We start from the raw sequence: 11,114 nt of genomic DNA on the forward strand, positions 1-11,114 counted from the left end.
TGTAGCTTGTTTACAGTGTTTATATGGTTACAGTAGTGTACAGTCGTGTTCTTGGCCTTTGCCTTCCTTTAGCACCTCCCTCACTGACTTACCCAGAGCAGCTTCCAGTCCTGCAAGCTCCATTCAGTCAGTAGTTTTTATACGTTCATCATTTTATACCTTTTTATTTTTCTACTATTTTTCATTTTTGTGGTTCTGAGGATGAAACTCAGGCCCTTTCACTGAGCCACATCCCCAAGCCTTGTATATATACATGTGTATGTATGTATGTATGCAAGTATGCATGTAAATGTGTGTCTGTATGCATTTGTGTGTTTTAAGACAAACTCTCAGAAAGTTTCTCATACAGGGCTCAAAATAGTGATCTTCAAGTCTTAGCCTCAAGTGTCCTTGGAATATTTTTTATTCCATACTTTTTCACTGGAACTTTTCTGTGTTTAAATATGTTTAGACATAAAAACATGATTGTTTATGATTACCTACAACATCCAATAAAATAACATGCTAGATAAGTTTTTAGCCTACAAGCAACAGGCTAAACCATATAGTATAGTTGTAGAGAAGACCATATCATTTAAGTTTGTATAAGAATACTCTGTGACATTTGCTAATTATAAAGTCACCTAACACCTTGTTTTTCAGAATGAATCCATATTTTAAGTGATTCATGATTGTGTATTATAAATATATCTGTATGTGTATAAATATTCATTTCTAATGGAAATATATTTTGTTTATATTTCCATTAGAAATGTACATGAAGACATATATATATATATATATATATATATATATATATATATATATTTAGGATGTTAACTCCTATCTCAGGAATTGCATTTGATAAGGCTTTTATAACTCCTCATTAAAATTTACAAGTTTACATTAAGTATTTTTAAAGGCTCTAGAGAGAATATTTTATAAAAATATTTTACAGTGCTTATCTAAAAGATTAACAGGAAAACAAGTGTGTGTATAGTTGACTAAAATTATATTTCAAAATTTTAAATTATATTTTAAGGTTTTCTGTGTGTTTTTAAACACTAAACAGAAAAAATATCTGAGTAGTGACTGTTTTTGGATGTTGGAGATAAGAGTAATCTTTCTCATTATTTTAACATTTTCTAATAAATATTTATTTTGCAATAGAAACAAATTCAATACATAATTAAATTTTTTAAAAAATGTATAGCTAGCTTTGATTTCAATCTGTTACTTCATAGCTGTCAATTTAGACAAAATATTTCCCTAATCTTAATTTTCATTTTCTGTGACTATGATTAACAACATTGGCTCTGCTTACCTGAGGCTTTTATAAGGATTAAAAAAATACTGAAAGAACCATACAAATTATGGCGTTCCATACCAAAACACATTATTACTATGAACCATGATTTAGCTAAGTGGAGAGAAGAGATGAAAGACAACTACAGTTCCTTCTACTCTTTAGCAGATCCTCAAGTATAATATAGCAAGGTACAATACGCTGAGGAAGGAATAAAAATAAGGATAGAATAGGAAAGGAGAAACAGCAAAGATACAAAAATAAAAGAAAGAAAACACTGGCTCCAGAGGTTTCATAAATATCAAGTTAAGAAATTAATATTAAAATTTCTTCTCTGCAATGTTATGTACCATTAAAACCATTTTAATCATTTACCAAATATTCCCAGATTGCTATACAGCCTTCACACCTTTTTATATGATGGCAAAGATAGTTAAGTAACTTTTTCAATTGAGCTACATTCTTTTTCCTTTTTTCTTTATTATAGTATTGCATATATTATTATAAATTATATATTATATATCCTTTCTTTATTATATATATTATTAGCACAATGTAATAAAGTATGTAATTCCAGATTATACCTGATTATATATTATGAATTATATAATTTATATCTTCTAAAATAAGTTGGATATTTTTTTGTATCAGGAATCAAACTCACAACCTCATGCTTGCCAAGAAGGTGCTGGTCACTGAGCTGTATCTCTGGTTAATATGTTGGGTATTAAAAGTAATTTTACTTTCCATATGCTAAAAAATCTTATTAGTAAAGTTCGTGTTTGCAGTACATAAAGGTTATATTCCTCTTGTAAAGTTGGTACACGTACATAAAATATTTATTCTTTTTCAATCTCTTCCCTTCCTCATCATTTGGTCTCACTTCCAAAAAGCTCCTTATTTCCTATTATTCGTATTTCATTTTCCTCTTTATTTATACTTTGAGATTCTCATCAAAGAGAAACCATATGATACTTAAGCACATACGTTTACTACAGTTTATATTATGGTCAAAAGATGCGTCCAGTTCCCCAAACATGATTTAAGTTAATCTTTCCTTATGACAGAGTTGTACTCCATGGTGTCTTTATCCATTCTCCTGTTCATGGATATATATAATGCTTCCAAGATTTACCTGTGTGCTACAAATATGAGTATGCATTTAATACTATAATATGATGTTTATAACTGTTTCAGAAAAACACCTAGAAAAGGAATAGCTGTGTGAAATGCTCTGTTTTTGAGAAATGTTCAAACTGATTTCCATAGTAGTTGTACCAGTTTACATTTTCACCAAGAGTTCAGAAAGATTATTTTCCCCCATAGCCTTATCAGCATTTGTTATTATTTGATTTACTGATGAAAGGCATTATTTCTATAATAGCCAGAAATGTTAACATTTTTGCATTCATTTCTTGGCTAGTTCAGTTGCAATCTGAAATCTATTCATTTCATCTGCCAACTTTTTGATAGCATCTTTTATTTGGAGGAGTCTAATATTGAGTTAGGGAAGTAAAGAAGTTTGGTGTATAGTTTAAAAGAAAGAATACAACATATAGAGAATCTTAAATAAGATTTCAGTCTTAAAGGTCCTTGTTAAGGATGCAGATACCATGCCATCTGACTGGCAGGAGGAGAAAGTATTACGCTTCTTCAGTTGCTCAGAAGTTCTAAACTATTCTGGTTAAGATAGACTTATAAATAAATAAATAAACCTCCCACATTGTCCATCCAGAGGCCAACCTTGCCTACCACCTGAAGAGCCTGCTTTGTGCCACCTCCAAGCCTTCCTAAACCCAAATCTTTCTGTTTCATAGCAGCAGATTATTTTGACCAGTTCAGAACCCCATCCACCTAAATGTTTCATACTGTCTTTCTTCCCATTAACTTGTTGCTCACTAAAGTTGCTTTCTAACCTGTCTCCTTAAAGATTCCCCAGCTCATCTTGTCCTACTCCAGTCTCATCTCTGATGATCTTTCTTGCTCTCACTTCTTCTTGATTGATCATCACTAAAAAGCAAAATATGCTCTCTCTTATACTTTCTCTCTCTCTCTCTCTCTCTCTCTCTCTCTCTCTCTCAGATATTAAACAGAAACAAGAGTTTGGTACTAGGAAGAATAAAATGCTAGACATATGCATATATTTATAATTTATCCTGTTATTATCAACATACCATGTAGTGTCACCCTGTTTCAAAAACAAAACAAACTGAAGATGTTTTCCAGCTAGGTATGGTAGCACACACTTGTGATCTGAGGACTCAAGGAAGCTAAAGCAGAAGAATCATAAGTTGGAGGCTAGTCTGAGCAATTTAGCAACTTAGGGAAACCCTACCTCAAAATTTTAAAAAAGGTGGGGATAGGACTGGGATGATCCTCAGTGAAAAGTCTTTGGTTCAATCTCCATTATACTACCTCAAATTTTCTTTATCAATTCATTTATATCTGAGGTTAAATGTTTGTTGTTCTTATGTGTCCTCAAGCCTTTTTAAAAAAGTATGAACTGATGCAAATCAAAACACAAGATCAAGAATTAACTTCATCAGAAAAAGATTAACAATATCCATCTTCCAACCAATTCAGTGTAGCACTTTGCACATAATTCTGGCAATTTTGCAATGGTATTCAAATATCCATGGATGTTCTCTCAGGTGTCCTGCCAGAAGCTATCTGTACTTTTCTTGGGTGAACCATCAGAACTAAGAAATCATTAAAACCTAAGTTTTGGAGAATGTATTTTTGGAATTATTTTTTCAATTGATAGTGGCAGAAGTAGCAACAATGAAGTCCCATTTATTGCAACTTGTCAATGGAGAATGCTTACTCTGAATGTACAGTACTGTGTTCTGCAGAACATGACCCCACCACTGATTTTAAGGAAGCCTATTTTCTGCCGAGTTGGTTGCTTTTCTATTTTATTAGCTACAAGCCAAGGAAAATACTCATTTCATGGCTTCAATAATTCTGTGGGCATGCTTCATGTGTCTGATTTATATGTTTTTCTAACCGACTCCAGAAAGAAAATATGATCACAGGTAATTTTTTTGAAAATGTTGCAAGGCCTAACTTTATTCCTTGGCATTGAAGCAACGGAGGCTAAGCCACCTCAGCTTTTCAGACTGTTCAGTCAGAGTGAGATCAATTTTCCAGTGCAGTTGTGAGCTGTCTTAAAGGTCTCTGTCTTATTCAATGTTGTGTTGCAAACATCTATCATATAACCAATTAATACTAAATCATCTTTACTTGAATTTCTTCCATGCACAGAATAATAATATAAAAGATTTCCTAGTACTTTTAGGAGTTATGTTAATAAATTGGCACCTAATGATATACATCATACTTATAACCCTTCATTAAATATAGTAGTACACCTTCTATTCTGTCATGTTAAACATATTCCTATCAAACAAGATCTTAGATTCTCAGTTTTAAGAGCTAAGCTGCATAGACTAAAGTGAGCATATAGCATTTAAAATTCCTTCTTTCAAAAAATCAAAACCTTCTGCAGAACCATTCTGTAACAGATACTCAATTCTTTCCAGAAGGATAGAAAGAGATTAAGAAATGAGATATTTCAAAAAGGTCATGATGAACTGTCTCATTATTCCACAATAGCCTCATAAATGATTATAAATGCTAAATAAGTCAAAAGTATTCTTGATAAAAATTTTAAAAAGAAAAAGAAGACAATATCCTTTGCTATAGTTGTTAGATCACCATGGTTAGTATGGTAATTATGCTATAGCAAATCTTTACATCTTAATGGAGATGCTTTAAATTATATGCCCAAAATATATCTGAAATAAAAGAAAGTTTGCACTGGTTTGAATCAATTCTGTAAGAATAAGTGAATTACAGGACCTTTTCCACTACATTTTTCATCACTTAACCACAGAATTTAAGCTATATTAAGCTTTTTATAAATATTAGTTTACTTATATTGGAGTCTCCTTGATCAGTGATATCAATTTAGCTATTTATTCAACTGAAAGCTAGACATTTATCTTTTCACAAAAAAAATCCTGAAGTCCTACAATAATCCATCAGCTTTTTTGAAAAATTTACACATAAAGTATACTAGACAAGTCCTTCAGTCTTAAAGTTTTATAGATAAGATTTCACAAAGGCATGTGAAGCATTTGAGAAATTTGAGTGACCTTCACGTTAATCTAGTGATCTGAATTTTTTCATAAAGTAAATCTGTTGTACCAAATGAGTAGGTTACCTGTATCACTTTGAGTGAAAATACACAGTGTTGGTCTAGAATTCACAATGACTCTACAGGATCATTCTGAAGGAAAATGTTGACAAATGTTGTATAATTTTCCCCCAACACTAAGTGTTCCTTCAGTCTGCTATTTTTTTCTTGACAACAGGTCTAGATTTTCCCCTTTCACACTGAAATCTGGCCGTACTTAATTTTTGCCATCACTGTGCCTCATCACACTCCGGAAAAATGCTCACATTGAAATAATGCAGCTAAATATTCTGCATGTGTCCAGTCAAATAGTTGGAGTTTGTCAGGCTTATCATTTTCAAAACACGCATTCTGTATTCATAGCTGGGAGTCATCTTTGCCGATCAACTAGGGAGGGAGTGGCAAAGTAACTTGGCTTCCAGCTCCAATTATAATTTCATGGAAAACAAAAATAGCTTCTAGCTACTGGTCAGTCTGTTTTAGTCCTCATTTCATGTTACCAAAAGATTTCCCTCTCTGGCATAATGAAGTCAGGGCTTCTCTTGTATTTCCAACTTCTATTTTGAGAAACTTACTGTAGTATTACTGATCAATGCTAAGTTCATTAAAGATATCAGAGCAGAAATGACAAGTGGAATCTGTGAAACATTTCCACGGAAAACAGCTATGAATTCTCTTCTTCTCCAAAGATTCTGTTAATTTAATAGCAGTTACACTCAACCTCTAGTCTCTGCTTTCCTGTTTTGCCTAAACAATTCAACTCTGCATTCATACACTTACAGGGCATTCATCTTCACATAAAGCAAGCAAGCAAGGAAACCAAGAAAGATAGACAGAGAGAGAGAGAGAGAGAGAGAGAGAGAGAGAGAGAGAGAGAGAATAATTATTCCATAAAGGCAATAAAATTCAACAGATAATAACAGAAGATAATTGTGTTAATACTCCTAAGAGAAAACAACCTTAGTTTCATTTAACCATTCTTAGTGTGATGTCAGTCTTAGTGTGATGCCATCAAAGTAATTATTCCCAACAGAAGAAGACTTCCTCCCAAGAAATACCACTTTGCAGGAATACAGACTCCACCCATATTGTTTATATAGAAACTAGGACTTGGACAAATATGATTTCGCTCATGACATAAGAGCTCTAGGCAATGGTGGAAAGATGGCAGAGTTGGATTTTCCACAGTGCTTCTGGTGGAGCACTCTGACACTGTGACTGTTTTCCATTTGTACATGATTTTTGTTTAGAAATATTTTATCTCAAACACAGAAACAAGTAATCTCTAGGTTGTCCTGAGGTGAATGTAATCAATGAGAAACCAGAGAGAGATACACATGAAATTTACCCGTGCTAGTGCAGGGACTGTGCTGAAAGAAGGCAGTTGCATGTCCTTATCAGCATCATCAGGAAGATCATGGTGTAAAAAACCAGAGGTGCCCAGCCCTTGTATGACTGCCATTCAGAAACTTGTTAAGGACATTGCTTCCAAGAGGAGAGGCAGAAAATAAACAATGCAAAAGTGTAAAAAATAGTGAAACATCTTTAATTGATGAAATTAAAGATGCATACTGATGGGGATAAATCACCTCCACAGGCAGAAAGAATTTGCTTCCAGTCTTTCTTACCTAAGGACAAAGATAAGAGCAAATCTATTTTCTTTGCCATCAGTGGAGCACTGGCAATGCTACAGACTTTGCACCTTCACTTGCCAATCTTAAAAAAGACAGTAACAAATTAACAGCTAAGAAGTTAAATGTTGTGTCATATTTCTTCAGGAGAAGGCTTACCCTTGAATTATGCTTTGGAAAGCTGGATAGCTAAGGAGTGTCCTTTATATAATGGTGGACACACTACTTTGAATTATCTAAATAATGATGAATAGTCTTTAAAAAGTGTTGATTCTTCCTTGCAATAGTCACTCAAAGGTTAATCCAGAAATCACAAGGAAAATACTCTATATGGGTTTAGACAATTTCTTACCTCAGATGTTATCCATTTTTTCAAAGCTGCTTTTTAATTTAGTTCCAATATATTCTAATTTACATTGTTTTCTATTAAATTTGAGTTTTTCTGTTTTAAAGTTTATGCTAATAGTCATTAACAAATTACTGTATTTAATTAGCTTTTTTATTAGATTATGCTTCAGAAAGATCTATATATGTAATATATATATACTGATACATAAGCACCTATATATATATATATATATATATATATATATATATATACCTGTATGTCTATACATAGATGCATATATACATATATATGTACATATCTAGTTTATGTCAGTTGCTGATTGACTGTGGCAATGCTCCGTGTCATCATCCCTTCAGAATCCAAGCTGCAAAAATAATCCCCTTTGTGTCACTTTCACATCCTTTTAGCAGAGGGAACGATGAAGGTGTTTCCACTGAATCTTAAAAGATACATCTGTCACTTTTCCTTTAAGCATGTCACATGGTCAAGCCTAGTATTATAGTGCCAAAAAGTATAACCATACCTTACACCATTTTGTATAAGTTGATGTTGTTTGTATGAATTATTGAAACTTAAAGATCACATCACTAAATTTTCTAAATTGACTTTTGGTCCTAGGAGAGGAAAATTGTTTTCTTTATGTCTCTGGGATGCACTGGGACAAATTTCTGGTAAAAAGTTCCTCAACTTAGAGTGATTTTATTTATTAGAGTCATTTTTGTAGGAATGTATTACAAATAAGCAGAAAGAGGGGACAGTTCACCTTCACATTACGTATATACCATAGCAAAGCATATGTCGAAAGCAACAAGGTAATAAAAATAAGGTGAAATAAATGCTCCTGACTGATGGTTTCTGTCTGTACCTAGAGAAGCAATATATTGAAAGAGTAAAAATTATTTCTATTTTTCTTTGTCCCTTTTTTGTTCTAATTATTATGGATATGTACAGTGGCTTTGAATTTAATTATAAGAATAAACTTAGAATGTAAAAAAAAAAAAAGCTCTAAACCCTGTGACATTAGGATCAAAAGAGTAGATGAACAGAAAGGTCAAAGAGAGATGATATCTTCCCATGCAAGTAAAGTAGACACACTACACTCACATTTCCCAGGATCTGATCTCAAAGAGTCCCAGTGGAAAGAAACACATTGCCTCTGTAGCAATTTACTGAAGAGTTTTGCTGAAAATTTTTAATCTATCCTTGGCTAGCAATGGGGCATGCAGATTTAGAATTATGGATAATCATAGATGCCAGGAGTGATGAACTTTTGTTTAACATTTCTAATGGAGATTTGCTCTTTTGAAGTTTAATAATTACTGCATTCCTAATGTGATTAAGCTCAAAATAATTGTTGTTCCAGTGAATGATTTCTATTAAAATTCTGCTTATTCCTTGCCTGTTTATTACTAAACCAACATGGGGAAAAGTATAACATTCATTAATTATGTGGATATTTGTATCCTATTAAAAAGTTTTCCATATTAATAAATTTAGCTGGAATCAATGACCAAAATATAAACCACAAAAGTGAACATATTTGGTCTCAGTCAAGAGGATAGGCATCTAGAGAAATTATGAGATACAAACAAAAACATACGTTTCAGGGATATTTTAAAATTCCATGAAAATGAATGGTAATATGAAGGATTTGGGTTTTTGTCTTGGTTTTTGTTTTGCTTTTACTTTTTCAAAAACTATAGTCTTATTCAGACATGGCGGGGCATGCCTGTAATCCCAGCACTTGGGAGGCTGAGGCAGGAGGATCACCATGAGTTTGAGGCCAGCCTGAGCTACATAATGAGTTCAAAATCAGCTTGTACTACACAGTGAAACCCTGTCTCAAAAAAAGTCTGTAGTCTCTTTTCACCAGTTCCAACATAAATTTTAAAATAAAAATATTCCTTCACATAATTCTAAAATTTGTGACAGTAACAAAAGACTCATTGGGATGATGCATGCACTGTAAATGTAGACAAGCAAATTCACGTTTTAGCACTGACTCATTTTGATTATAATTCCTTTAACGGTGCTTTTACTTTCTTGCACTAATATGTCCCCAGTGTGCCCAGAAAACTGCACGTCACAAAGTAGCTATCAAACAGGGGTTTGCTAAATGAATAAGGCCACTTAAAGAATCATATAAAATCAAATCAGGCTTTTTAAAACATCCTGTTTACTCACACAAGAATGTGAGTTTATATTATTTTAAAGCTTTATTTCTAATAATTCAAATTTCCACTAAGTAATGGGTACATTCAACATATGGAAGTGTTACATATTCGTGACACATCTTAATTGCTTTTATGTCTCCTTTCCTTTCCCTCTCTACCTCTTGGTGTCTTTCCCATTTGCAAAAGTTCTATTTCCCTGTTACCCACTATCATCCTGCTATTTTGCTATGTATGTAATTTAAGTTTCTCATATGAATTAAACCATGACATATTTAAGCTGTGTGTCTAATTTATTTTACTTAACATTATGGTCTCAAGGTGCATCTATTTTCCTAGAAATTGCTCAAATTTATCTTGCGTTATAGAAGAACAGTACTGCATTGTTTACAAATATATTTTCTTCATACATTCATCATGAATATACAGGCTATCTCCAAGATTCAGCTATTACGAGTTGTATGGTTCATAAAAGTCATGTAATATGATCACTTTAACTCTTTTGAAATATATTTAGAAGGCAAATACAGAATCAAATGGAATCTTGAGTTTCTTTGAGAAACTCCATAGTGCTTTTCATAGTAGTTATGTTAGCTTACATTTGCACATGCAATGTAGAAAAATTCCTTTAGCCCCACCCCCAGCCTTGCAAGCATTTGTTATTGGTTGATTTCTTGAAAATAACCCTTCTTTATGGAGTAAAATGGAATCTTAGTTTCTCAAATGGTCTGTGATACTGAAAATTTTTTCTCATGTATTTATTGGTCAATTTTAATTCTTTTTCTGAAAACTGTCTATTCATTATGATTGTATTATTTTATTGGATCTTTTATTTTAGGGCAGTCAAAGACCTTTTTTTTGTGTTCTGTACATGTTACAAATACTAGTCCTCTGTTCAATATGTAGCTGGCTAAAATAATTTGCCCATTCTTTAGGCTACATTTTCACTCCATTGCTATTTATCTTAAGTATGTAGAAGATTTTTAATTTGATATAACCTCTTATATTCATTATTAATATTATTTTTTGAGCAACTGGGGATCTGCTCAGAGTGTTCTTGCTTAAAATAGAGCGTTCTATTTTATCCCCCAGAAGATTGTTTCTTCTTTAATATTGAGATCTTTGATCAATATTGATTTTATTTTGGCAATATGGTGAGAGGTATGGATCCAACTTCAATTTCTTGCATGCCATTTTCCCAGGGCCATTTATTAAACAGGTTATCCCTCCTCCAATATAGTTTCATTTCCTTTACCCTTTGTCAAAGATAAGATTGCTGAATATTCCTAGGATTGCTTTTGTACCATATTTTCTGTCTCAGTGATCCACACACATGCTGATGTCATGTTTTATGACTGTAGCCTTGAAATATAATTTGGAAATTTGGAATTGCAATATTTTTTGCTCTCTCTCTCTCTCTCTCTCTCTCTGTCTCTCTATCTCATTCTCTCCCTCTCTTTCTTCACAGATATATATACGT

At 32.7% G+C, this 11,114-nt stretch overlaps 1 pseudogene; it reads left to right on the forward strand.

Annotated features, from left to right (window-relative positions):
• Positions 1–6,711: 6,711 nt before the first annotated feature.
• On the forward strand, positions 6,712–7,368 carry LOC100730841 (AN1-type zinc finger protein 1-like; annotated as a pseudogene).
• The last annotated feature ends 3,746 nt before the right edge of the window (positions 7,369–11,114 follow it).

Source organism: Cavia porcellus, unplaced genomic scaffold (assembly GCF_034190915.1).
Source record: "Cavia porcellus strain 051 isolate PalLab524CR breed Dunkin Hartley unplaced genomic scaffold, mCavPor4.1 scaffold_22, whole genome shotgun sequence".
In the NCBI taxonomy this organism is placed as follows: domain Eukaryota; kingdom Metazoa; phylum Chordata; class Mammalia; order Rodentia; family Caviidae; genus Cavia; species Cavia porcellus.